General features: G+C 48.6%; 1 long non-coding RNA gene across 1 annotated transcript in view; it reads right to left on the bottom strand.

Annotated features, from left to right (window-relative positions):
• The window catches only part of LOC118237307, a 105846-nt gene that overhangs the window by 65918 nt on the left and 12401 nt on the right, over positions 1 to 27527 (bottom strand). The window lies entirely within an intron of this gene.

The following is a 27527-nucleotide window of genomic DNA, read 5'->3' as shown; positions in this document are numbered from 1 at the left end:
CCAACCCCCCCAGGTGTGACACGTATCACCTCTCTCCATAACCCCTTCGCTTGTCAGTGGCCCTTGTGGAACGCCTCCAACTATGAGGAATGGCTAGCGTGCATCTGAGACAGAAAAGACCCTGTCAAAGAGAGGGAGGGAGGGAGGGAGACAGAGAGAGGTGGAGGTGGAAAGAAGGAGGGAAGGAGAGAAAGGGAGGGAGGAAGAGAGCAGGAGAGAGAAAGAGAGAGAGTGAGACCTTGAAGTCAGAGAGAGCGAAGGGGAAAGAGAGAGGGAGGGGGAGAGAAGGAGGGAGAGAGAAAAGGGGTGGGAGGGAGAGGGAGAAATAGAGAAAGAGAGAGAGAGAGAGGCCTCGAAGCACGGGCGGGCACAGTCAGCCAAAATCAACACGACGCCCCGGAGAGCCCCGCCGACACCCAAAAACACAAACACAGAGCACATCCTCCCCCAGGCTCCAGGCTTCCTATCTTACACCCCCCCCCCCCAGAGACCGGACCTCTGCAGGCTGCTGACACTCTCTGGCTCTCCTCTCTCCATCCCCCTCTTTCTGTCTCTCCCCCTCCTCTCTCTCTATCCCCCTCTTTCTGTCTCTCCCCCTCCCTACTCTCTCTATCCCCCCTCTCTGTCTCTCTCCCCCTCCCTACTCTCTCTATCCCCCCTCTCTGTCTCTCTCCCCCTCCCTCCTCTCTGCCTATCCCTCTCTCTCCCCATCCCCCTGTTCTCTCCCTCTTTCTTCTGCTCTATCCCACCTCTCTCTCAAATTGTCACTTTCTTGAATTGAAATACAAATTTAATTACTGCCAAAGTATACATATAAGTAATAAGTAAAAAATAATATTAAAATAATAATAATGATAAATGTAACCATATATAACAATAATAACAGTAACACTCCACAGACACAGAGTTGAACAGAGTAACTGAAGAACATTCTAGAAACGTACGGAGGAACACACCACACACACGCACTGCAGACCCTCATGAACTCTGCTGAAGAACAGAGATATCAGACACATTTACATCAGAAGGGTGCTGTGAACCAGAACACCATGGAGACAACAGCAGCACAGCATATAACACGTTTATAACAGTTATATAAGCATTTATAACAGTTGGCACCCAGGAAGCTTTGGCGGTTTTACATTAATGAGCCATAACTGTACATGCTGCATTTGGGTTCATTCTCCATTCAGCTGGCTGGTCAGCCCGTACCTCTGAGATTCTATTGCCCCAGACTGCCACCCAGGGGTGCAGTTCCCTTGGTTCTGAATGGAACTTGGAGAGCTGAGACTAGGTTAAGTCTATAACAGGTTTGCGAACCGCTGGGGGTCCAAGAAGGCACTGTCGGGGGTGCCGGGCCAGCCAGCACACTCATTGACAGAACCACCCCTCCCCGGTAACCAAAATCTATCCACCCTACCCACCACCCCACAATGGCAATCTGAGCCCCCTTTCACCTCCTGCTCTGCAATCTTCATAAAACCTTTTTTTGAAATTTAACCCTTTTAAACTGGTGTGTCCCTGGATCAGAAAAGTGTGAAAACCGCCCTGGTCCGTCAGACAAACCAGACCAGACACGCTTAGACAAATCAGGACAGCCTCCAGACACGTTTTGTGGGCCAGGACCTCCTGACGACCTGTCTCCCTGATCCTTCGGACTCTCTCACCATCCCTTCATGAACTGCCCCCCTCCTCAGTTTCATTTTGGGGTGGGGTGGGGGGGGGTGCACAGACACCTGTCTGGGGCCCTCCCTCAAACACACAGGGAGACTAAAGTGGGATTATGGCATGAGGCTGGACATAATGAGAAGATCCACCCCTCCTCCATGTCAAAGCCAAGGTGCTTAGTGCCGGCCCATTGCCAGATTACCCATGATCCTCTCAGCGCTGCTCAGGTGCTTTCTGTTTAGACAGCTTGGAGTACCTAGCACAAAAAAAATATGAAAAGAAAAAAAAAACTGGCCCACACAACGTTGGAGGATATCTGTGTGTCCTGAAAGAGCACACACACACACACACACACACACATATACACACACAGACATACATATATACACACACACACACACACACAGAAACACATACACATACACACACACACGCATATACACACACACACATATACACACACACACACACACACACACGCATATACACACACAGACATACACACACACACAGACACACACACACACACACACACACACACACACACACACGCGCAAACACACGCATGCGCAAACAGTCGCTCACACATAAAAAGGTTTGACAAAACAAGTACTGCAATGCAAATGAAGGAGAGAAAAATCAATACACCTAAAGGCAACAGGTCCCTACCAGTGTTTTGTTGACGAAAGCCTGGTTTTAGTACTTTGAAAGTAACCCAACTGAGTGCGCAGCCAAAGAGAAACAGGCTTATGCCAACAGACACTGAAGTTATGCTGGATTAGCAAACACAGGCAGCTGCGTTTTAAACCTGCTGGGGGTGGGGGTGGTGGCGGGGAAGCGTGGGGGGGGGGGGGGGGATGTCAGGGAGCAGAGATCCACAGTAGCAGCCAGACAATGGAAACACCTGTGCCCATCTCGTGGGTGGTAAATGGTAATGGTAAATGGACTGCATTTATATAGCACTTTTATCCAAAGCGCTTTACAATTGATGCCTCTCATTCGCCAGAGCAGTTAGGGGTTAGGGGTTAGGTGTCTTGCTCAAGGACACTTTGACACGCCCAGGGCGGGGTTTGAACGGGCAACCCTCCGACTGCCAGACAATCGGTCTTACCTCCCGAGCTATGTCACCCCGTGCCTGTGGCTGTGCGATGGCGGAAGCTCCACCCGCATACGCCGTTAGCACGTTAGCGAGCGGCTACCGCCTCTCGTTCGTTCAGGTTTGGATTTTTTCCATGATAAAAAAAAATAAAAAAGAGCGCTCGTTCGATAACTCGAATGGCCGTCGCGCGTAACATTCTGACAGCTTTTGCGCCCGCTCACGTAAAATTCAATATTGATATAGCTGTGACGGTGACAATGCGAGAGATACTGGTCTGATCCCCTGCTTAATTAAATCAAATCCCCCCCCCACTGAAAAGAAAACAAGTCCATGATTGCATCATGATGGGGATTTAAGATTAAAAAAACATCTGTGTGCAGTGAAATCTTGAGAAGTTTTTCTCCTCCCTTTTGTCCCCCTCCCTCCCTCCCTCCCTCCCTCCCTCTCTCTTTTCTTCCCTCCCTCTTTCTCTGTATGAGAAACAATATAATGTTGTAGGGGTTCTTTATCTTGTAATTAGGTACAGTTGTTAATGGGGTTTAGAAGAATTTGCTCGTAATGTGATCCTGCAATTAGGGATTATTGTCTTTGCATAAATTTGTAATGGGCTCCCAATGGCGGGGCGAGGGTGGCGGGGGGGGAGGGGGGGGAATAAAGGGTATCTTTAAGTTTTGACTGCACCGGCCGAGAGAGAGAGGCAAAGCAAAGTCACTGCCCCCCCCCCCCCTTCAAGAAAGAGGAGAGTCTGACCCCTGCAACAGGGGAATGTTTTTTTCTAAATTCCATGCCAGTGTTCTATAACTCCATTATTTTAAATTACCATTGTTTCATCAGCGTTAGAATGTTCAGTTCCAAGAACATTCCAATTGCATATTTGTGATCTTATACTGTAAAGGGTTCAATCAACACCAGTAGAGTACATTTTACACTATGAAGTGTTAGATTATGCTCTCACAAAAATAGCTGAATGAACATGGTGTGCACGGCATAAATGACTTGTCAAGCAAACTCATGTACCATACAACAAGCTGGGGGGGGGGGGGGGAATGTTGGCAATGGCAGAATTTTTTATTAGGTACATTTTAACATTTTATTCTTAAGTACAGTAACAATAAAAAAAATTTCAAACTCCAAACAGTTGCCGTAGGCTGTAGCATGTCTCCAGGAAGCCACCTCTTTTTTTCTTTTTTATCCTGCACTTTAACATTTATTGACTTCTGCAAGTTTCAACAAGCGAGCTGACAAGACTTTTATTCTCCCCCTCCTTTACAAAGAGAAGAGAGGGAGGTGATTTCTAAGCTGGAGGGAGAGAGAGACTGTGCAGTAAAAAAAAAAAAAGAACAAAGATTATAAACAAGAACATGAACCTCTTCACTCAGAAAACAGACTTCAGTCAGTGTGACTGACAGTCTGCCTGAACAGACACCTATGGGCCAAGCTCACTGCGCCAACTGCAAACCGCTTTCCATTAAGGTGTCAGATCACAAATATGTGATCAGAATCTTCATAACTGAAGTTTCTACTGCTGATGTAACAATCACTACTGCTAATTAAAAGACGTTCCATAATACCAACTTGAAATTTTGAAAAAAAAAAACATACCATAAAACCAACTCTTCAAAGGACTTAAATACAGACCACTTGTAACATTTGTATCATGTAATATTATCTTGACCAAACACATAGTTTGATATGAGTTTGACATTTCTTTGTGCATCTAGCAAGCATTCAGCTGTGCACCTCTTTGTCAATGAAGCGTTTTTAGTGTTTGAGCAGTCTTCTCTGTCCCTGGACTCAAAGTAAAGTTTACTACTACTCTTCCAATAGTGTCAGTTCTAACTGAACCCTTACCACCCCATTTAAACACGTGCGTTTAGCTGGAAAAAGCGAAAAGGTTCACCGGGCATTACCTAGCCGTTTTAAACGATGGAGAAATTATGCCTTTCAGACTGGTCATAAATCAATGGAACTCTTAAAAAAAAAAAAAAGTGTGCACACACTCTTACACACACACACACACACACACACACACACACCATTCCAATGGATCTCCAATTTACGGCAGTCTGTAGTGAAGGCTTACAGGGTCCTGCTCTATGCTACAGGAATAAATTACCACAGTTCTGGACTCCCAACATGTTTCATACCCGCACAGCTCTGTGAAAGGCATCTTAAACGCTTTGAATTAGAGAGCCGTTACGTTCACAGATCATGCGTCTTCCACCTCCCTTCACTCACAAAACCCTGGGCTCTCATCGCGCACAGCAATCAGTGCTGAATGCGCAGAGCAACCGCTGAGCTTTACAACTGTGTGTCCACTTGCGTTTAAATCCCTCAACAGACCAGCACCTAAATATGACAAAAAATAAGAATTATTTTTTAAACCAACCAATTAGATCTCTGAGACCTGCTGAAGCAGAATTATTTCATGCTACAGCGGTGAATTGCATGTGAAGCTCCTTTTTCTGTGTAGGCAATACAACTATGGAACAGTTTACTGTCACTAAAATAATAGGGAAAAGTGGGCTGCTGTGTGGGCCATCCTATTAAGGCACTGTCCTAGTGCACAGAAAGACCCCACAGTCCTGGATCAAATCCTGACCGCACCAGAGCCGTCTGTGGCCAGTAGCCCCACAGGGCAGCGTATATTTGGGGCGTAACGTCTCTTCAGACCTCAGGAGAGTTCAGGAGGTCAGGAGCCACATCTCACTGCTCTCTAGTGACCCCCGCTGGCCTACAAGACACCAGCGATCTGCTTGCTAAAGCTGCACATGAAGTGCCCTCCTCTGACTCGTGTCTGTGTGAGCTTGGCTCATGGGCAGCGGTATGAAAAGCAGCAGCTGGCGACATTACACGCTTCTGAGCTTGTTTACACGCTCACACCGACCCCAAGGACCGCAGCACGGGTGTGGCTGTATCTGATTGGACATTTGGAAATGGCGAGAAACGAGGGGGGGGAAGCACACAGAAATGTAAAATAAGAAACTACGTCTATTACTAATTTTGAACATCAGCTGAAAGGTCACTTGTTTAACATGATCTTTACATACTAAACTTCTTTCCCCATTTATTATTCTTCGGCACTTCATTATTTAAGTGTATAAGCACATACAAACAGGTGTTGCAAACAATTAGTTTGAATAAAATAACATGTTGCTTTGTCATTGTGAGGAAAAATTTGTCATTGTTCCAAACGCACAAATAAACTATTTTTCCCTCTTTCCTACATTTATGGTGCAGAAGTATAAAGATTCCCTCTTCATAAGGCAGCTGAGTTCTATATATTTATTCAGCTTCAGAGTTCATATCATACTTAAACGTAGCAGTGTTTACAGAGAAGTGAAGGTCCTAATGATGTCATCACGGCATAGGACATGTGCTCGGTGCCAAATATTCAGTCATTGATGAATTGGATGACCAGGGCCACACTAATGACCGTGTTTGGGAAAGTAAATGGATGTATTCAACATCTATATTTCTTAATAAAAAACTATTTTCTCTGGAGGACTCAGCTGACTAAACATTATAAATCTATCAGCTCAAAAACCAGGAAAGGCGGCAGAGGACAGACCGGGAGAATGTGTTTAGGAGAGCAAATCAATTTCTGCCCGATTGTGTGTTATTAGCAGGAGTTATTATGTTTTCTGCCGGGTTATCAAAATCAATCAGTGACATGAGAAAGCACATTTGTTTCCCCCTCAATGCGCGGAACCCAAGAAAAACACGAAATAACGGCGGTGTTTTCTCAATGACACTCCAGTGTTGGTGTGTGCACCCGTGTGTGTACATGTGTGTGTGGGTGTGTGTGTGAGAACAAGAGTCTGTTTGCATGGACTGCTGTGTATGTGCATTCCAGACCAAATAATAATAATTTTAAACATTTTAAGTCTTTAGATGCTGAAAGAATTTGGAAACTAGTCCTATAGATCCCATTTTTTGAGTAAAATATATTGCTAGTGAAAACGTACCGTCATATGAAAGAAGAATGTTCAACTAAAAACTGGGGAAATACTGAAACACTAAATATTTGTTTTCTATTAAAAAAACTGCAAGAAATTTGTTGATATCCGAAGCCGTATGGGTGCAGATGTGGGTATGTGTGTGTGCATGTGTGCTTGTGTGACTGTGTGTGTGCGCGTATGCTTGTGTGTGTGTGTGTGTGTGTGTGCGTGCATCTGTGTGTGTGTGCATGTTTGTCTGTATGCAAGTGTGTGCGCGCATGTATGTGTGCTTGTGTGACTGTGTGTGTGCGCGTATGCTTGTGTGTGTGTGTGTGTGTGCGTGCATCTGTGTGTGTGTGCGTGTTTGTCTGTATGCAAGTGTGTGCACGCATGTATGTGTGTGTGTGCGCACAGCTGTCTGCAGAGGCACACCTGCAGTTTGTATGGTCCCCCATTCCCCTGTGTTTCCTGGGTAAAGACCCCTTATTGAGTCTGCAGCTGAGAGGCTGCTCAAAAGCACCTCCCCCCCCCCCCCCCCCCCCCAAATACTGAACACCGTCCGGAGGGGGGCCTCGTGAGCCTGCTATTCAGCATCTGAGTGCGGGATTACGCAAGACTTTCAGATACCGCACGCAGGGTCGGCCTTATAAAATATGCCCGTCAATCAAGTGCACCCGCCCCCCCCCCACTCCCTCTCCACCCCCCCCACCCCCCCACCCCACCCATGACCTCATTCTGCTTCCTGGGCGAGCAGCCTGCGGGTGAAAAGCTTCCGCCGGCGGAAACGCTGCAGGGCCGCCGTCTCCCCGCCCGCCGCGGAGGAGGAATGCTACCCCCCCCCCCCCCCCCCGCCGCTTGTCTACCGCCATTGTTCGCCTGTCATATTTGTGTCTCAAGGGGGGGGGGGGGGGGGGGGGGGGCGCGTCAAAAGGGGTGGGGGGGACGTGTCAAAGGAAAAAGCCTCACGGTGTTTCGCCCCGGACTTGTCGTAACCCACACCCCGACAAGGCCGGGGGGGGGGGGGGGGGGGGGCGAACGAATCGCGGCCGGGGTGCGCGGGTAACCGTTTTAAAACCTGGTTCTGAAGCACCTCTGAGGCATCCAGAACATTCTGCCGATCGGCGGTATTTAGATCATCCGCGACGGCCAAGGTTCGGCTCTCCGATCGGCTCTCACACGCACTCGGATGACTTCGGCCACCCACAGGTGCCCCCCACCCCCCCCCACCCCACAAAAACCACAACAATCCCCAATTATCCTCCCCCTGAAAGGAACAAAGAGGTAAATCAAAGGCCTCGCTGCAGCAAATTGTCGGTGTCGCTTCTAAAGCTTGACATTCGCCGCGGCTGCACATTGGTCATCCCCTTAATCAGGGCTTTCAGGAGTTTAAGCAATTTGTAACGTGGCGTTACCGTGGGGAGGGCGGGCAGCAGCAGCGTTTGACTGACAGGAAGGCGCCTGGCGCTGTCCCGGGACAAGCGCGTAATCCCAAGTATCGATTTCCCCCCTCTTTTTTCCGCAAAATCGGCCCCGCCGCGACATTTCGAAGGCCCGTTTACGCGCAGGCTGTCGTCTGAGGCTGCAATCAGACTGAAATGACGAACGGTGTTTACAGTGCGTACGGGAGAGATGACAGCTGCCCCGACTGGAAATGATAGATTCGAGGTGCAGCGAAGCGTGCACCCAAACACACAGTAACCGGCTCGCCTCAAACCCGTCGGTGGCGTTTTTGTTCCGTTTTTTTTCCCTTCTTCCAAACATGATTTATAACCAGTTCTTTTTTTTCCTTTTTTTTTTTTTTTTTACTGTCTGGTGCGAGCCCAAAAATGATCACGCTTCCAAAGCGTCTCTCCATTTTGTCACCCTGTCAGCATTTCCTCCGCTCCTGTTTTCTTTTAGACTACACACAAATAGTCTGGGCGGCCATTATGAACCTCACAGGCCGGACTGGGCCAGGACATGGGCCGCTGGGCGTCCCTCCCCATTCTGTATGGGAAATTTGTTCTGTAATCAATGAGGGTGGGTTGGGGGGGGGGGGGGTTATTAAGTCGTAGTGATGCACAGGATATTGAGGATGGTTTCTTTTCTTGAGGGGGGGGGGAGGGGGGTAGGTTGGCGGGTGTGTAGGTGAAGGAGGGGAGGTGGGGAAAAAGGGGGTTCTGGGGGAGATAAACGGGATGGGGGTCACTGCAATCGCACAGTGACTCAGTCAGCGCGCTCTCAGCCAAACGGGGTTCAGGGGGGCGGGAGGGGGGCTCCTTGTGCTCCTGCTCCACAGCGGTGGGGGGGGGGGGGGGGGGGGGGGCGGGGTGTCAAAGGGTGGCACAGCGAGGAAAGCGCGATGGCACGATTGCTTTGTCGTCACAGGTAATGCCCATTATACGATGGCCCCGCCTTCCACTAAAGGGCCCGTGCACCCTTTCACGCGTCCCTCCCTCTGTCCAGTAACGAGCTGTGCGATTGGGGATACTGGGGACGGGACGTCGCGGTTCAAGGCCTGCGAGCGCGCGTCCCACAGCGTTCCACTGCAGCTTCCTGTTCCCACAGCGTTCCACTGCCTGCGGAGCGCCAGGCCCGTTTCTCTCAGGCACCACGGAAGCCGCCATAAATCAGACTGAGAGTAAAAACACGCCGCTATCTCACCGAAAAGGGCCACAGGTCATCCTCGTCCATGTTCGCTATTCACTCTCAGCGTAAGCACACCGTGCTCGCGTTATTAGCCCACGTTAGCACGAAAACGACAAACACGAGTGTGCCAAGGAATAAATAAGTCCACAAGTTCATTAACTGGTCACTTTTAAAATTTGGTAAAAAGATTCACACATCTGGTTCCTTATTTGGTGAATGTAGTCTATGACTGCTTCTGGCTGAAACCGACAACAAGCTTCTTTTTTTTTTTTTTAACTCATACTGAACTGGGGTGTTTAAAGAAGAAAATGTTCTTCCACAATGTTAAAACTGAGTGATGTGTGAATCTTTCTGGAGATTTATACGATCCAGCAGCGCTGATTATTTCTGACAGCGCACCAGGTGAACGGACTCGACTGCCTTTAAAATAGGTTGCCGGCGCACCAGTCATTTCGCACTTGTTTTACGGGCTAATCGAGGACAAAAATGTAAATAAGGAATTACAGTAATCCGGCTGTCTTGCAAAAAAAAAAAAAAAAAAAAAAAAAAAAGGAAAATAAATGTGGCGGCGGAGTTTGAGCTCTTGTGAAAACATACCTCATGTTTTGGTGATAAAATGGCCGTTTAATGACTCTACTGAGAAAGAAAGAAACTCTTTTCTGGGAAGGTTTAGCAGGCAAAGTTGACTAAAGAGGGCGAAAGACAGGCAAGAGGAGGAATACTGTGCTGCAGTTTACATTTTTGTCGCTCTTGCTTCGCATTTTTATCTCAACTATTTATTTGGAAATACTGTGGTGATGTGCAGTCACACCACAAAACCATATTTAAATGTTCGAGAGAGAGAGAGAGACGTGACAGAGAGAACGAGGGAGGGAGAGAGGGGGAAAGAGTGACAGAGCGAGAAACACAGAGAAAGAGAGGGAGAAAGAGACAGAGAGAGAGAGACAGCAGGGATAAGTTTCTCACAGTGTCCTGAAGATTAGCAGCCGGAGCCACCCAGGGTCTTGTCTACCAGCCGCTGGTTTTTGGGTGGCCCGAATTAAACCCTCCCAGGGGTCCCATTCCAGGTAGCAGGCAGACAGGGGGCCCGGAGTCTGGGTCCCAGCAGTGCCTCCCCAGGAGAGGGGCGCACCCCCACCCCCCCCGGTCTTTAACAAGCCCAAAACGGCCCCTCTATTCTCGGGCCCTTCTGTCTCGGACCGTGCGTTCCCACTCCCAAAATCCAGGGCTTATTATTGGAGGGAATTTATAGACCCATTTATTTAACCAGGTTTGAAGGACACCGGTTCTGGTCGAGTGGACCTCGCACAAACTCCAGAGCCACCAGAGCCAGGGAAAACAGAACAGGGCATAAATCAAACAAGGCAGAGAGAGAGGGAGGGAGAGAGAGATAAAACAGAAGAGAAGAGAGAAGTAAAGCAAAGGGAAAGAGTTAGAGAAAGGGGGAGAGAAATAGAGAAGTAGAGTGAAATGAAGAATAAAAACAGAGAAAATGAGACGGAGAGAGAGAAGTAGAGAGAAAGGAAACAGAGGGAGACAGAAGGAAAGAGTGAGCGAGTGAGTGAGTGAAAGAGAGAGAGGGGGCAGAAGGAGAGAAGGAGACGGTTTCATTTCATTTATTCTTTCTTTCAGTGTAGGTCTAAGCCTTTTTCTTCAAATAACCAAAAAGTGTTCCTGAAAATCATGACTATATGCACAGGGAATCCAGGGAGAGAAGACTGCTGTACCTTCTCCTTCTCCCTGTCTCTCTCTCCCAGTCTCTGTCATTCAATTTCTCCCCATCTCTCTCTCTTTCTCTCTCTCTCTCTCTCTCCATTCCCCCCCCCCCCCCCCCCACTCGCTCCAGGGTTCGTGTCATTCCACACACAGTGCGCACGCAGGCAGGAATGCGCGAAGTTAAAGAAAGAGGAAGCGCGTTACACAACAACAAGGCCGGAGAGGAGCAGAGAGGCGGCGGCGGCTGAGGAGGAGGAGGGTGGGGAGCTCCTCGAGTCGGAAGGCGGTTTACAAGAATTACATATCCAGTGCACGGGGGGGTGGCGGGGGGGGGGGGGGGCTCACAGCTGTGGCGGGGGCCAGCTGAGCTCACAAATACAAACCTGAGGAATCCACCGATCCCACCCCCACCCCCCCCCCCCCCCCCCCCCCCCCCCACCCCCAGGTGTCAGTAGCGGCTAATGATAGAGCTGTGGGGAGCTGCAGTTCCTGTGGCAAGGGGGGGTGGCGGGGCTTGTCAGAGGGGTGGGGCTTCAGAAGAGATAGCCCCCCCCCCTAAGGGAGAGCTCTGGGCATCTCCTCGAATCCAAAAACCAGAGAGAGAGAGTGAGAGAGGGAGGATGAAAGAGAGAGAAATTCAGGCAGAGCTTTTTGGGCAGCAGGGGGCGCTGTTCTGCTGCAGGCTGACACAGAGAGCCACTTGGTGTCATATTCAGACCAGGCAGGATGGTGCTACTTTGAGACACACCTACCTAACTTCAGCAAAAAAAAAAAAAGAAGTGTGTGTGTGTGTACGGTTTAACCCTTTTCCTGACGAGACAAACGAGTGTTTCAGATAAATGAATGTCCCTCAGCTCCTTTCCTTCGTCAAAAAAAGGACAGAATTGTTGGGGTTCTCACAGCCGGAACCCCGAAATCTCAGCGGTTAGCTAGTTTCTCCGTGAGAGAAGTGTTTTTACCGCGGGCACACGCGTTACCCTCCCGCGAGCGATCTGAGGCAGGGATCCGTGATGACACTCCTGAAGAGGAAATAGCGGGCCCCACCCCCTCCAAGGCTTTTGGCAACCTGGGCTGCAATTAGCACACTGTAGCACTGTCAACATGTGTCACTACAGGCAGGGAGAGAGAGGGGGGGGGGGAGGGGGAGAGACAGAGAAAGAGAAAAAGAGAGAACAAGAAAAAGAGAAAGAGAGAGCAATGACGTGATAGAGAGAGAGGCAGAGAAAGCTGGGGGAGGGACAGATATTTGGGGGTTGTTGTCAATGACATCTATGTATTTTATTGCTTTTAGCAACAAGTTCCATGCAAATATTTGAAGTACAGAAACAGTTTAAGTAAGTGTAAGGCATTTTTGCTATTACCAATTTGCTATTGATAGTCTATTTATATTTTATGTAAATGACTTCACTGGCAATATATTAGCAGTATGTGGTCATGCTAATGAAGCATATCCGAATATGAATTACCAGCCTCAAATTGAGGGATGGATATATTACCAGCCAATCCCGAGCGTTTCTGAAATCAGGATTATTTATAAATACACTAATCCTTTCCATTTCATTATTTTAAAAACCTTTTTCAACCTACTTACACTTATTTCACGGCTACCATTAGCATTATTAAAATTACGATGCCTAACACAATGTCTCATTTTCATTGGCTAACACTGCAGAGAGGTCGTGTTTGCACACCTAGTATTTGTAGCATGGATCCACAGAGAAATTACAGTTCATATCAGTTCAAAGAAATGGTCCCTGTCACCACACATGAAAGAGATTTGACTTAAATAGACAGACAGAGATAGATTTTGATTAGATTCGAGAAACATAATCATACACGCATGGAGTTTTGCCATTGGCTTCACGTGGCATATGAACACATTAGACAGATAAAGAAACAGAGAGATAAAGACAGACTGAGAGAAAGCTGGAGCAAACACTGAGTAAACTACTGTTGTTTTATGTGACCAATCGCTTTGGTAATACTATGCTGATGTGTGGTCATGCCAGTGAAGCTTATTTGAATTTGAATTTGAAATTGAAAGAGAAAGAGAGACAGAGTGAGAGAACAGGAGAGAGACAAAATAAGAGAGTGACGATGAGTGAGAGTGAGTGAGAGAGCAGGAGAGAGACACAGAGGGAGAAAAAATGAGAAAGGAGGAGGGAAAGAGGGAGAGAGAGAGAGCAAGAGAGTGCTACTCCCCGAGCAGATCCCTGGAGGAGGGTTGGGAGGGATGGAATGTTTCCCCCCCAGGGCTGTTTACCCTGCACACCTGGGCTCTAGAGGGGGCGGGGGGGGGGCAGGGGGGGCGCAAGCATGAGACAATTTTGAGAGTACAAAAAAAAAATTCAAGTGTGAATCTGCCACTGGATCATTATCATTCATCAGACGAGTTGTACAAAAAAAATAAACAACTGTTTGATACCATGAAAACATTTTGAGAATAAGAAACTCTTTCCTCAGTCACCTAAAATACCTTCCACACTAACAGGCAGTTTTCATGGAGGTAAAAAAATAAATAAATTAAAAAAAACAATGAATTACATAACAGCTGCAGTTCGGGTGACCTAGCTCAGGAGGTAAGAGCGGTTGTCTGGCAGTCGGAGGGTTGCCGGTTCGATCCCCGCCCTGGGCATGTCGAAGTGTCCCTGAGCAAGACACCTAACCCCTAACTGCTCTGGCGAATGAGAGGCATCAATTGTAAAGCGCTTTGGATAAAAGCGCTATATAAATGCAGTCCATTTACCATCTATTAGCTGCAGATACATTCCATCGTTAACGTCTCAGACACTGCCTGTACTGATAGTCTTTTTCCGTATGAATGCCTAGTCTGCTCGATTCATGCTTGAGGGGCATGAAGGGCAATTCCATTTCAGTGCAGTCAATTCAATAAATTAACGTTAATTTATTTTAAAATTCTAGCTGCTTGTTTTCGAAACTGACCGAGTTGAAATGCATTATGGGGCCGATCATTTTATCCCGCCAGGCTAAGAAACCACTCACTAGCTTCAAAGACCAAGCCACAGAGACACCGGGGACTATAGGAATTTAGAAAAATCTAAAAGTCACCTGTTGCTAAATGTTATTTGGGAGAAGAAGCAACAACATTGAAGTGCAAACATCCATGTGTTGCCCCGTTTCCCCACAACCGAATTCTCGTTTGAGTCACTAGGGATGGACTGGCCCACGGGCCCCCCCTCTCCAGCGGCTCGGGGGCAGCAACACGACCCCCCCCCCCCCCCCCCCGTTTGTTTAGCCGATCCCAACGCAAACCTGCCGTGGCCTTCCCAGCATGCCTCAGGAAGATCCTGCTGCATTAGCCTAGCATGGGGCCCCCATGAGAGACACACCCCGAGGGGTATCACTGCTGGAGGGGGAGAAAGTAATCCCAAAAATCAATAGCAGCAGCCATTTTGAAAATGTTTTAAAAAAACAAACCCCATCACACACACACACCTCAAATAAACTAAAAAAATATATATCTGAAATACAACAGCAAAACCTATACAGATTACTAACAATTTCAAAAAGAAACTTTTATTGCTAGTATTGTCCTATTGGAACAAATATTTGTCCCAATATTTGGAACAAAATTATTTTTCAAATGGTCTGTAATGTGGTATGTTGATCCTCTGGGATCTCCAGGATATAAAGAGTTAAACAATCATAAACATGTATTGGATCCAGATCTGATGTTGCCAAGCAACGCCACAATCTTGGCCATTGCAAGTCTTTTTTTTTCTTTTTTTTTTACCAATTCGCCAAAAATGGAAGCAGCTCTGTCAAACCCACCTCATCAGATACAGCTGTTAGAGGTTTGTTGTGCAAAAAAAAGACCTTGTACAATTCCTTTGTTTGGGGTCCAGGGCAGCTAAACAATAAGCCGAAGATTTCACCGGCATGAGCCTCAAACGCGCTGAATCACCAGTGCCACTCTCGCCCGCGGCACAGCTGTTTCGCATCGCGGGAACGGGGACACACGCAGGGGGAGGAGCAGGTTCCCGCCAGGCTTCGCCACACAGCGCAGAGCGGGAAACCGTCCAACCGCACGGCACGTTTCCCGTCCTTTTCAAAAAAATAAAAGGGGGGGGGATATGCCCCAGAATCCCTTGGGGCCGACAAAAACACACAAATATGCATTGTAGTTGGGGCGTCTCACGATGGAGGCCCACGATGCCCAGACCGCAGACATCACAAACAAGCCCGCAACCGTGTGACTAACAGGCGTGTGAATGGTCTTTGCCTGGGGAGAGCAGTATGGGACAGTACCCACAGGGCCTGGGGAGAGCAGTACAGGACAGTACCCACAGGGCCTGGGGAGAGCAGTACGGGACAGTACCCACAGGGCCTGGGGAGAGCAGTATGGGACAGTACCCACAGGGCCTGGGGAGAGCAGTACGGGACAGTACCCACAGGGCCTGGGGAGAGCAGTACGGGACAGTACCCACAGGGCCTGGGGAGAGCAGTACGGGACAGTACCCACAGGGCCTGGGGAGAGCAGTACGGGACAGTACCCACAGGGCCTGGGGAGAGCAGTACGGGACAGTACCCACAGGGCCTGGGGAGAGCAGTACGGGACAGTACCCACAGGGCCAGGGGAGAGCAGTACGGGACAGTACCCACAGGGCCAGGGGAGAGCAGTACGGGACAGTACCCACAGAGCCTGGGGAGAGCAGTACGGGACAGTACCCAGGGGGCCTGGGGAGAGCAGTACGGGACAGTACCCACAGAGCCTGGGGAGAGCAGTACGGGACAGTACCCAGGGGGCCTGGGGAGAGCAGTACGGGACAGTACCCACAGGGCCTGGGGAGAGCAGTACGGGACAGTACCCACAGGGCCTGGGGAGAGCAGTACGGGACAGTACCCACAGGGCCTGGGGAGAGCAGTACGGGACAGTACCCACAGGGCCTGGGGAGAGCAGTACGGGACAGTACCCACAGGGCCTGGGGAGAGCAGTACGGGACAGTACCCACAGGGCCTGGGGAGAGCAGTACGGGACAGTACCCACAGGGCCTGGGGAGAGCAGTACGGGACAGTACCCACAGGGCCTGGGGAGAGCAGTACGGGACAGTACCCACAGGGCCTGGGGAGAGCAGTACGGGACAGTACCCAGGGGGCCTGGGGAGAGCAGTACGGGACAGTACCCACAGGGCCTGGGGAGAGCAGTACGGGACAGTACCCACGGGGCCTGGGGAGAGCAGTACGGGACAGTACCCACAGAGCCTGGGGAGAGCAGTACGGGACAGTACCCAGGGGGCCTGGGGAGAGCAGTACGGGACAGTACCCAGGGAGCCTGGGGAGAGCAGTACGGGACAGTACCCACAGGGCCTGGGGAGAGCAGTACGGGACAGTACCCACAGAGCCTGGGGAGAGCAGTACGGGACAGTACCCACGGGGCCTGGGGAGAGCAGTACGGGACAGTACCCAGGGGGCCTGGGGAGAGCAGTACGGGACAGTACCCACAGAGCCTGGGGAGAGCAGTACGGGACAGTACCCACAGGGCCTGGGGAGAGCAGTACGGGACAGTACCCACGGGGCCTGGGGAGAGCAGTACGGGACAGTACCCACAGAGCCTGGGGAGAGCAGTACGGGACAGTACCCAGGGGGCCTGGGGAGAGCAGTACGGGACAGTACCCAGGGAGCCTGGGGAGAGCAGTACGGGACAGTACCCAGGGAGCCTGGGGAGAGCAGTACGGGACAGTACCCACAGGGCCTGGGGAGTGCAGTACGGGACAGTACCCACAGAGCCTGTTACCTCACCCGCTCCATTCCCAGACCGGCAGATTCACCGGCCTGACAGAAGCAGAGCCTCAGTCCACAGACCAGGGGTGCGATGCATCTCTGCAAAGCATGCAGTCCAGGGGCTGTGATGCACTTCTGTAAGCATGCATTCATATCAAAGCGCATTCGCTGGGAGGATTCAAGCAGTCAGGCAAGATCGAAGCACAGCCAAAAATACAGTGAAATGATTAAAGTAAGTACCAACAAAAAACTACCTCCAAACTGCACTCAAAACAGATTGATTTGTAGGTGACAGGCAAATGTGTAAACCATGGAAAAGAGGCACAGCAAAATGTCCAGTGTTAATTCCACTCTAACAGTGTTAATTCAACTCAATTAACACTGGTAGAGTTGAATTAACACTGGACATTTTACTGCGTACAGACACGCAAATATATACGTTTCAAATACATGAAGATACTGCACACATTGGAAACACTGAGCACCCCTGAGTTAAACTGAGCTGAGAGAGCGGTGGGGTGGGGTTGGGGTTGGGGTGGAGGTGGGGGGGGGGGGGTGGTTTGGAAGAGGTACCACCACCCACCTAGCATTCCTGGGCTGGCGTTTTAGCGGGCTGAGAGGTGGCTAATTAGCATCAGTAAACACGCGCCGGCCTCCATCAGAGGCCCACAGGCAATGAGGCCTGACACAGGAATGCTTCCCACTGCAGGCACCTCTCTTCAGCGGCCCTGCGTGTGTGTGTGTGTGTGCGTCTGTGTGTGTGTGTGTGTGTGTGTGTGTGCGCATGCGTGTGTGTGTGTATGGGTGTGTGTGCGCCTGTGTGTGTGTGTGTGTGCGTGTGTAAGCGAGCGTTCGTTTCGCCGGACCGCCCCTGCCACCCACGGAGAGCTGTCAGGTAAATCGTTTTGGGGAAGAGGGCCGTGACGGGGTCCGAGGGACGGTAATCCTGAGCCCTCGCTTTGGGAGGGGGGCGGGTAGCGATCGCGTATCGACGGGGACACCCGATATGACATTAGAACCGCGGCCGGCCCTCTGATGCCAAAGGCACCGGCGAGCCCCGTAAACACAACCTTGAACCGAAGAGCCCTGAGCAAACAGCTGAGAGTCTATCTGAGTGAGTGTGTGTGTGTGTGTGGGAGCAAGCAAGCGTGTGAGTGTGTGTGTATGTGAGAGAGAGTGCGTGTGTGTATATATGTGTGTGCGCGCGTGTGTGTCTGCATGTGGGTGCATGTGTGTGTGTGCGTGCGTGCATGTCACATGGGCAAGAGAAAGGGACAGCGGGAGCCACAGTGTTGAGTTACATGAAGTCAGATTCGACAGCGATGGCCACCTTCCCCAGTAACCTTTACGGTGAAAAGAAATCACTGTCCAAAAAACACAGTACAAAAATACTAATACCTGGTGAAACATCTTCAGATGTTAATATTATATGTTAATATAAATGCTGATCTGATATAACTGATAGTTTAATCCAAATATACCAGCACACGCCATGTTTGAATCAAGAGAAGCCAGGACAGCGGGCATTTTGTGTTGCAATTTTGTATGAGGGCATCTCAGAGTAGTGGGGGAGGAAGGGGGGGGGTGGTCAACAATATCACGCTGCTGGGGTCCTGAGGACCACCCCCTCACTGGGCCAGCCCACTGCCGAATCTAATTCACAGGTTCAGTCAGCGCCGCTTCCTCACGACTGCATGGGAGGGGGGAGAGGGGAGGGGCCTATCAGCAGATCCGAGAAATTGTGGGCGGGGTTTCCCGAGCTGTTCCCAGAATGCCTTTTGTTTCCTGCCGCCTCCTCCTCTGATGCCAGGTGCTCTTACAGTTGAAGCCCACAGAGGGGAGCTACTGCTTTTTCCAAGACGCGCAGTCGACGCACGCGCACACACTCTTGCTCGTACACACACACACACACAAACGCGCACACAGACATGTGGCCACATATACCGCCTGAGGTTCCTCCATAAGATCTCCAGATCTCAGTATGATTTCAGTTCAGGTGATTTCGTAGTTCACACAGCGCACAGTGCACAACTGCAGCATAATTTGCTTTATTCCTGTTGAAATAACTTTTTAAATACTTACTATTTTTAAAAATATTAAAGAAACGTCTTGGAACTTTCACTCCTTCCAGATGACACCCAATTAAAATGTGTAAAAATACCTAAAAATACCTTTCTCTGACACTGTCTGATATTAAGTGGTTATAACACATTAATAACAATAGGAATCCAGAGAAGTACTCTAATTTGCATGTTATCTTGAGTCTTTTTAAGGTTTTTAACAAAATAATAATAATAAAAATAATTTAAAAATTACCTGTGCAGATGAGCACTCTCCTTGCTCAAATAATGTTGGCGGAAATCATTCTAGGTCTGGGAGCGTATTGCAGACGAGTTTGGTGGCAAATATGCCCACGTATACAATTTGAATACTATGATAAATGAGCTGGAAAATCTCTCCCATAATTATATCTCTCTTTCCGTAAATTGATGACATATTTGAGTCAGTCACGCGAGAGGTTGCCAGGTTGTGCCCGGCTGAGCAGGGGTATTTTTTCCTTTATCCCAGAAATGCTCACCTGGCAACAATCTTTGGTACAGAACGAGAGGCTGCAACAGGAACTTGTAACTGTCACTACATGCGCAAGGGTTACAGGAACTGGGAAAAGGGGGCACTGACACAAATCTGTTGCACGATTTATGGAAAAAGACAGAAAGTAGGAAGATCAACTCTGGCGTGTTGACCTGTGTTTATTGTTCTCTCGCACACTTGTGTCACCAGGACACGATGTGCGTTGGTTAGCGTGCAACAAATCATTTGCCGAATGGATCCTCATCACCACCAGCAACTGATCTAACATCCTGACCCCCCTTCCCCCCACATTTGTACAAATCCTGTGAATAGATTTATGTTTCTCACTGAGGACACAGTGTGTGAAAATGTAGTAAGCTTGTTCACATTCACACCGAGAACAATAGGCCTTCTTAGGAGTTTTCATCGATGATGAATGTAACTGGAAAAAACACACAGCTATTATTTGGAACAAAATTGCCAAGAATATTGGAGTCATCACAAAAATCACACGTCTACCAAAAACAATCTTGATATCTCTATACTACCCCTTTATATACCCCAACCTCTCCTACAGTAATATTGTCCTGGCTAGTACCTAAAAGACTAACTCAAAGCACCGTTTTACAGTTTACAGAAACAGTTTGTTAGAATATATCTACCATTCTCTGAGCCACTGGCCAGTGCTTCATTCCAAAATCCAAAATATGTATGCTTGTATTTCAACAGAAAATCAATCTTCTGCCAACATGTTTTAGTAATCTTTCCCTGCCTAACGATGAAGTACACAGTTACCCCATCTATCTTCCGATCTCTATGCTCTTTTTTTAGGACTACTCAAGGTCAATTCTCAGTTTGTTGTCGAGAGGCCCGTCTTTGGAACACTCTACCTAACCATTTAAAAAACTGTTCATCAAGGTCTCTTTACAAGAAGGAACTAAAAAATAATAATTTTTTTAATCTTCCTGGACAGACCAATATTTAGCACATTCTATACATATTCTGCATGAGTAAATGCTTATTTATTTTCTTTTCTATTTTTCTGTTTTTCTTATTAATTTTATTTATTGCTCATTCTGTTTCAGATATTGAGTTTAATAATATTCTCTATTTGGGGGATCCCTGTTTCTCCCAAACATTTTAGATTAATCACTGTATGGTTCAACTAAGTATGAATTTATAATTGTGTGCAAAAATAAACAAATAAATAAAAAATAAAAAATAGTGATTACATCAGGGTCTAATTTTTGTTTACAAAGCCTGTCTGGGGATAAACTATTATAAATGATCAAACACTGGAAAATGCATGTGGGAAATGCGAAACAAAATAATAATAAACTGCCAAAAGTGCAATGAAAATGTTAATGAAACACTCACATGAATTCCACAATTACAGATCTCTTTTAACAAATATATTTTGATATATTTTATAATCATTTGAAAGGTTTTATTTTTAATGTATAGAATTTGTTTTATTTAAACAAAAAAGCCTCTGTTAAATTAAATTGGGTGTTTGCTTGAAAATGTAAACATTTTAAATTTAAAAAATGTACTCAATGTACTTTTACCACGTAAAAGTTATTTTTAATTAAATTCGCACGTGATATATAGCAAATATTTATCTTAAAAAAAGAAAAACTTATTTTAATTATTGTTGTTGTTATTCATAATAACAATAACAATATTATTATTATTATTATTATTATTATTATTATTATTATTAATAATAATAATAATAATTACTATTGCTGTTATTAAAGTACTAACAATAAGAAGCCTAACACCGACTGTCTAAACTGAACTGTAATTGTACCGCAGCCGCCCGGTGGAGCATTCCACTGCCTGCCGTCGCAGCAGCAGGAGGAACTCTTTCATTAGAAACAGGACGTGCAATCTGTGCTCTTCATTTTCGTTCCGTTTCTCGCGCCCGCCACGCACCGCTAATGGAGGCGAAACGGAGGAAGCGGCGGACGTTGCCGCCACAATGCCGCGCGTTTCCGTGGAGACGGGCGGGGGCGCACCCCGCCTCTCGCCCCGTACCACCCCCCCACGCCCCCCCCCCCCTTTTAATCTCCGCCCTCCTCGGTCCCCATAAGGGGGTTTTCTAAAACTGTCTGGTCAGAGGTGAGTGGGAGCCAGACCAGACCCCACGGGGCCGCAGGTCAACATCCCATAATCCTCCAGTCACCTTGTGTTACACTTTTACGGGCGCAATTAGCCACAAACAACCCCCCCCTGCCCCCCGCCCCCCGCCCCCCCCTACTCATGGAGAATCTTGGGCCTACCGCTGGCAGTGGTGATGGTTTCCATGGCACCATGCTATCCCCCCACCCTCCCACCCCACCCCGTTCAGGTTCAAGATACATATGGTTCCTCATCGTTCACTGTCACATCCGCACCCCCCCCCCCGCTCCCCCCGCCCCACCCGCCCGAATCCCCGCTCCAAGACAAGATGTCAAAACAATCAAGGGCTCTTTGCAAAAAATAGGCGGGGCAGGGGCGGGGTGTGGGGGCAGGAGAGGGGAGAAAATTTGAGTCTAATCAGCACGTCTATCGAGCCCCATTTTGCCCTCGGTCGCTATGCGTTTCTACGGCCTCCGCAGAGTCCGTCCCGAAACCCCCCCGAAAAACGCAGACGGGGCAAAGGGCCCAAACGCGGGAGTTCAGCGAAATCGCCCTCGCTTGGGAAATCTGAAAAGGAGGAAGAGCAGGAGGAGGAGGAGGAGGAGGATGATGATCCGTGCAGGTATGCAGGGGAAAAATTCCTCCTGAGCGTAAACATACGTCACCGCACGGAGAGAGAAAATAAAGGGAGAAGAAAAGAAAGAAAGAAAGGAGGACAGAAGGGAAGAACGGGACGGAGGGGTGTTTTGGTGGGCGGCCGCGCCGTCTGTCATCGTTTCGGCCCCCGGGCCGCGCCGCGGCGGGACGGGACAGAAGTCCGCTGCCCCGCGACATCGGAAGCCCGTTCTCCACATCGCTACACCTCCCCGTGTGACCTCCTCATCTTCATCGGGGGGGGCGGGGGGGGGGCATGTTGGAAGAGGAACAGAGGAAACTGATGGTATTATTTCCCTTCCGTCCAAATCACTGTGCTTCCACCTCCCAAAAAACTGAAAGCCACCAAAGCCATTTTTTATCATATGTGTCAATTAAATAACTTCCCCATTTATTTCAGGGTAGATAGAGCTCATTAAACGTGCTGTTTATTTTAGCCAGTCCCATTTCTTGCTTTATTATATTCATATTTCATATTTCAGTGTCAGAGGGCATCGCACAAGCACTCCGCATTCGGCTAGCGCTCACTGCTCCCTCCGCCATTCCCTGAACTACGAGATCGACACGTCGGGCGGAAAAATCCAGAAAACCTCCCCCCCCCCCCCGCCCCGCCCCCCCGGCCCCCCCGCCCCCGACCTTAAGCCTCTCACGAATGGAGGAGTCATCAGGTTCCCCACCCTGGAACGGGCCGGTTCTCCGAAAATCTGCTGGCAAGAACAGAACGGGCAGTCAGTGGGTAGGAGAGAGGGGCGGGGGGGGGGGCGGGGGGGTCAGGTTTAATCCTCTGAATGCTGCTCTGACCCACAGGAGTGCTGATCTTAAGGGACCCGAACGCGACCGCACAAGGCCTGCTACCCCCCCCACCCCCCCCCGACCCGACCAGGACAACGTCAAGAGAGCAATACAGACCATCGGTGGTGACCTTCCTAAAACTGAAATGGAGGGGGGGAGCGACACCTCTAACCACACGTACCAGCCATGTAGCAGGTCCGGCACAGCCGAGGCTGCTGCTCCAGGTTCCCAGGCAGCAGTAGCTGGAGGGGGGGTGGTGGAGGGGGGGCGGGGGGGGTGATGAGCTCCTGGTGTCTCCAGGCCCCTCCCGCCAGAAACAACACAAGGCCGACTCATATTCAAATAAATACTGGGCAAGGCTGGGCCAGGGGTGGGGGGGGGGTGGCCAGCCAGAGGGGGTGGGGCAGGAGTTTACTCTGCTCGACACTAAAGCCCATTTAGAACCCGGCCCAGGAGCAGAAAACAGCCAGTGAGAGAATGACAACAAGGCGGCATATTTTCATACAGAGCTTAAGATGTATCAGAAACACAAATGGCGCAGGTCCTCCACCACCCACCCACTACGCCCTCCGTAGGGAAAAAAAAAGCCTTAATTAATTTCTGGGGATGCTGTGCAGCACTCCTCCTGCCCTCCTGCCCCCCTGCCCCCCCACCACCCACCCCCCAACCCAACCCTCCAATTCCATATCAGCAGCTCTTTGTAGCAGGAATGCAAGCTATTTACCGGGGGTCCAATGGGACGCAGGGGAGAATCGAGGTGATGATGTGTCCAGGGTCCTCGCCATAGAGATAGGAAGAGGATACTTTTCAAAAGCTAAAAGCTTCCCCAGTTTTAAAACAAAGGGGAGGTTGAGGTGTGGAAGGGGGGGGGGGGGGAAGAGAGGAGAAGATTTTTTTTTGTTTGAAAAAAAACCTTGCTCTCAGGACTAGAAACATTCCAGCCTGTTTTTGGCTCTCTTCTTTCTCTCTACGTCTCTCTCTTAGTCTCTTGCTTTCTCTCTGTGCAGCCTTGCAAAATTTGTTCAACGAAGGGCTCGCCTTCTCCAAGGCAAGCGTGGACACTCAGAGATGCCCGTCACCCTCCCACCCCCCCTCCCTGAGGGATGCGAGACCACCAAATGTCACGCACGTATTCACGTGTCCAATGACCTCGCATTACATTATATTTACTTGGCAGATGCTTTTATCCAAAGTGACGTACAAAGCGCGTACCATTGGAACAACCTTGTTTTGCTTTCTTTTTTTTAGTGGCCAACTTATTTTCTGGGTTCAAAAAAAAAAATCCACATTATTAATACGAGCGTGTCGCATTCACCGAGGATCTGACCCATTCGCTCAGGAAGGGCGTCGTAAGGAGCAGGAGCTCAGCCCGTTTGCTCCGGGGCTGCCCTGATTGTGAGCTGAGGTTTTAAAGATGGCCGCCTCGCCCCACACGAGCTGGCAGACGCGGGGTGGTGGGGGGGTGGGGGGGTGGGGGAGGCGGCCGCGCCCGTCCTGGCGGGACATGTCGAAGGCCGCCGTTGGCAGCTGTCAGGCCTCTATTTGTTAGCTCAGCAAAGACCTGCGGAGAGAAGACCTTCCTGCTCAAATAAACAAACAGTGGGCTGCACACATCTCCCCTGCAATCTCAGCCTCACGGAGGGAGGGAGGGAGGGAGGGAGGAGGGAGGAAGAGAGAGAAAGAGAGCGAGAGCGAGGGAGAAGGATAGAGTGGGAGAGAGAGGGAGAGAGAGAGAGAGAGTGAGGAAGAGAGAAAAAGTGGCTGAGAGAGAGAGAGAGAGAGAGAGCGAAAGAGAGAGAGAGGTAGAGAGAGAGAGCGAAAGAGAGAGGTACAGAGAGAGAGAGAGAGCGAAAGAGAGAGAGAGGTAGAGAGAGAGAGAGCGAAAGAGAGAGGTACAGAGAGAGAGAGAGAGCGAAAGAGAGAGAGAGGTACAGAGAGAGAGAGAGAGCGAGAGCGAGGGAGAAGGATAGAGTGGGAGAGAGAGAGAGAGAGAGCGAAAGAGAGAGAGAGGTAGAGAGAGAGAGAGGTAGAGAGAGAGAGAGAGAGAGAGAGAGAGAGAGAGAGAGAGAGGTAGAGAGAGAGAGAGAGAGCGAAAGAGAGAGAGAGGTAGAGAGAGAGAGAGAGAGAGAGAGAGAGAGAGAGAGAGAGAGAGAGAGAGAGAGAGAGAGAGAGAGGTAGAGAGAGAGAGAGAGAGAGAGAGCGAAAGAGAGAGAGAGGTAGAGAGAGAGAGCGAAAGAGAGAGGTACAGAGAGAGAGAGAGAGCGAAAGAGAGAGAGAGGTAGAGAGAGAGAGAGCGAAAGAGAGAGGTACAGAGAGAGAGAGAGAGCGAAAGAGAGAGAGAGGTAGAGAGAGAGAGAGAGAGAGAGAGAGAGAGAGAGAGAGAGAGAGAGGTAGAGAGAGAGAGAGAGAGCGAAAGAGAGAGAGAGGTAGAGAGAGAGAGAGGTAGAGAGAGAGAGAGAGAGAGAGAGAGAGAGAGAGAGAGAGAGAGAGAGGTAGAGAGAGAGAGAGAGAGCGAAAGAGAGAGAGAGGTAGAGAGAGAGAGAGAGAGAGAGAGAGAGAGAGAGAGAGAGAGAGAGAGAGAGAGGTAGAGAGAGAGAGAGAGAGAGAGAGAGAGAGAGAGAGAGAGAGAGGTAGAGAGAGAGAGAGAGAGAGAGGTAGAGAGACACTACCACGTTCTTCCCGCACACCAGGGAAAGGGTTATTTTGCCAAGCCCGCACAGGGCTGCAAGATTCCACGTTATCTTATTATTCACCCTCCTTCTCCTCTTTTAATCGAATTATTTTCTGAGCTTTGAAGGGACAGCGCCTGAATCCGTAAAGGGAGAGAGCTGTACGGCGTGAGCTCACAGAAACGATCCCCAGCAGAGACACGAGTGGATCACCCTGGTGGAGATTAAATATGCCGTAGCACATTGTAAATTATGTGGTCTGTTTTGACACAACAATGAAGAATATATTTCGCAGTAGGATAATATATCGCACTATCTGAGAACAGCAACAATTTTGTATATTTTACATTATCTCGCAAAGTGTTGCCATATCAAACCTTTTTCCACTGTGTTCCATTTCTGCAAGGGTTACCACAAATCGTTTCTGTTACTTTCTGTCCCAAAGTCCAAAGACTGGCAAATGGGTCAAAGTTTAACTGGCACTTTGAGTGCCTACAACAAACTGCACAAACACCCTCATTTGGGACAGCTCACTGTGCACAAGTTAATCACAATCACAAATTAAATTTTAAATCACAGATCAATCCAGTCTCATGTCACCACATCACAAACACTTTACCATAGAATTTAATTTCTCTGAATTTATTTGTACACATATACTGTTTCCACCTGACATTGCAGTCTACAGGAATTGTGAATGGAGTAGGCCTAGTTTCCACCACAAACATGAAGGAAAGGGACAAGCGTACAGTTGCCAAACCGCACAGGGGTACTGCAGTGTGTCGAGAACAATAGCAGTGGGTGTGATTTGCCATCTTCTTTACTGCGGGGTTGTTGAGTTTTTTGTTTTTTTTTTGTTCTCTTAAGTGCTAAAACCTTGTAACGCGATTTGCGTTTCACCTCAACAGTACCCTGAGGGGCTGAATTTCTACAGTGCAGAGTCTTATCTCAATCTTTCAATACAGTCAACTGAGCAAATAGCTCCTTGATAAACTGGACTAACACAAATGCGTAAATTAAACAGACCGGCTCAGGTGTTCGACTGAAACAAATCCAGGGGGTTTAAAACAAGAAAGATTCACTTTTATGAATCTCTATGAACAACCCCAGCCTGAATTATAAACACAGAGGATTTAGACTAGACCATTTTACAGTTACAGACACGGGATACATGTTTGGCCTGAAATGTCCTATATTCTGTAAGACCAATAATTTAGCAAAAATGTTGTCCATGTACTGCTTCAAAACAAATAAATTTTTAAAAACTTCTCACCAACAATACCCAACTACAAGAGTCAGCAATGAGTGAAAGTCATTTATTGTCATTTTATCAATATCTGCATTTCGAAGGGATGAATAAAGTATTAGCAAGCAGTGACTGATGCCTCTATGACAGGGCAAAATAAGGTGAAAATATAATATCATTATTATTCACACTCCACAGATTGCAGAGGCATTTTCTCCTACATCAATGCCTCATACGAAGAAACGATTTTTTTTTTTTACACATTTCATGTATGTTGATCTCATAATTAACTGCCATATTCTATCGAGCCAGAGGTGAACGAACAGTTTAAATATGAATAGAAGTGCACACTTTTTCCCTCCCAATCAATTCTGGATAAATATATAACACTGTTGCCATGATGCAACAAGCCACACACAGCAACACATAGTAAATTTTAAAAGGTCAAACGGAGGCAAGATACTAATTTTCATTGGTTAATAAATGTTTTGAAAAAGTAAACTAGTGATAACCATCTTCACGTCATAAATGTACACATTAAATGTGTGAATAACAATTTTTTTTGTTCGAGCCAACCTACTTAAATGTAATTACTGTGTGTGTGTTTGTATGCGTGTGTGGCCGTGTGTGAGGACGGGCTCTGCTTCCCATACTATGAAGTAAATAGTCTACAACGA

This window comes from Anguilla anguilla, chromosome 10 (genome assembly GCF_013347855.1).
Source record: "Anguilla anguilla isolate fAngAng1 chromosome 10, fAngAng1.pri, whole genome shotgun sequence".
NCBI classification, from domain to species: Eukaryota; Metazoa; Chordata; class Actinopteri; order Anguilliformes; family Anguillidae; genus Anguilla; species Anguilla anguilla.
Note: the sequence above shows the minus strand (reverse complement) of the source record. Positions and strands in the feature narration are given on the sequence as shown.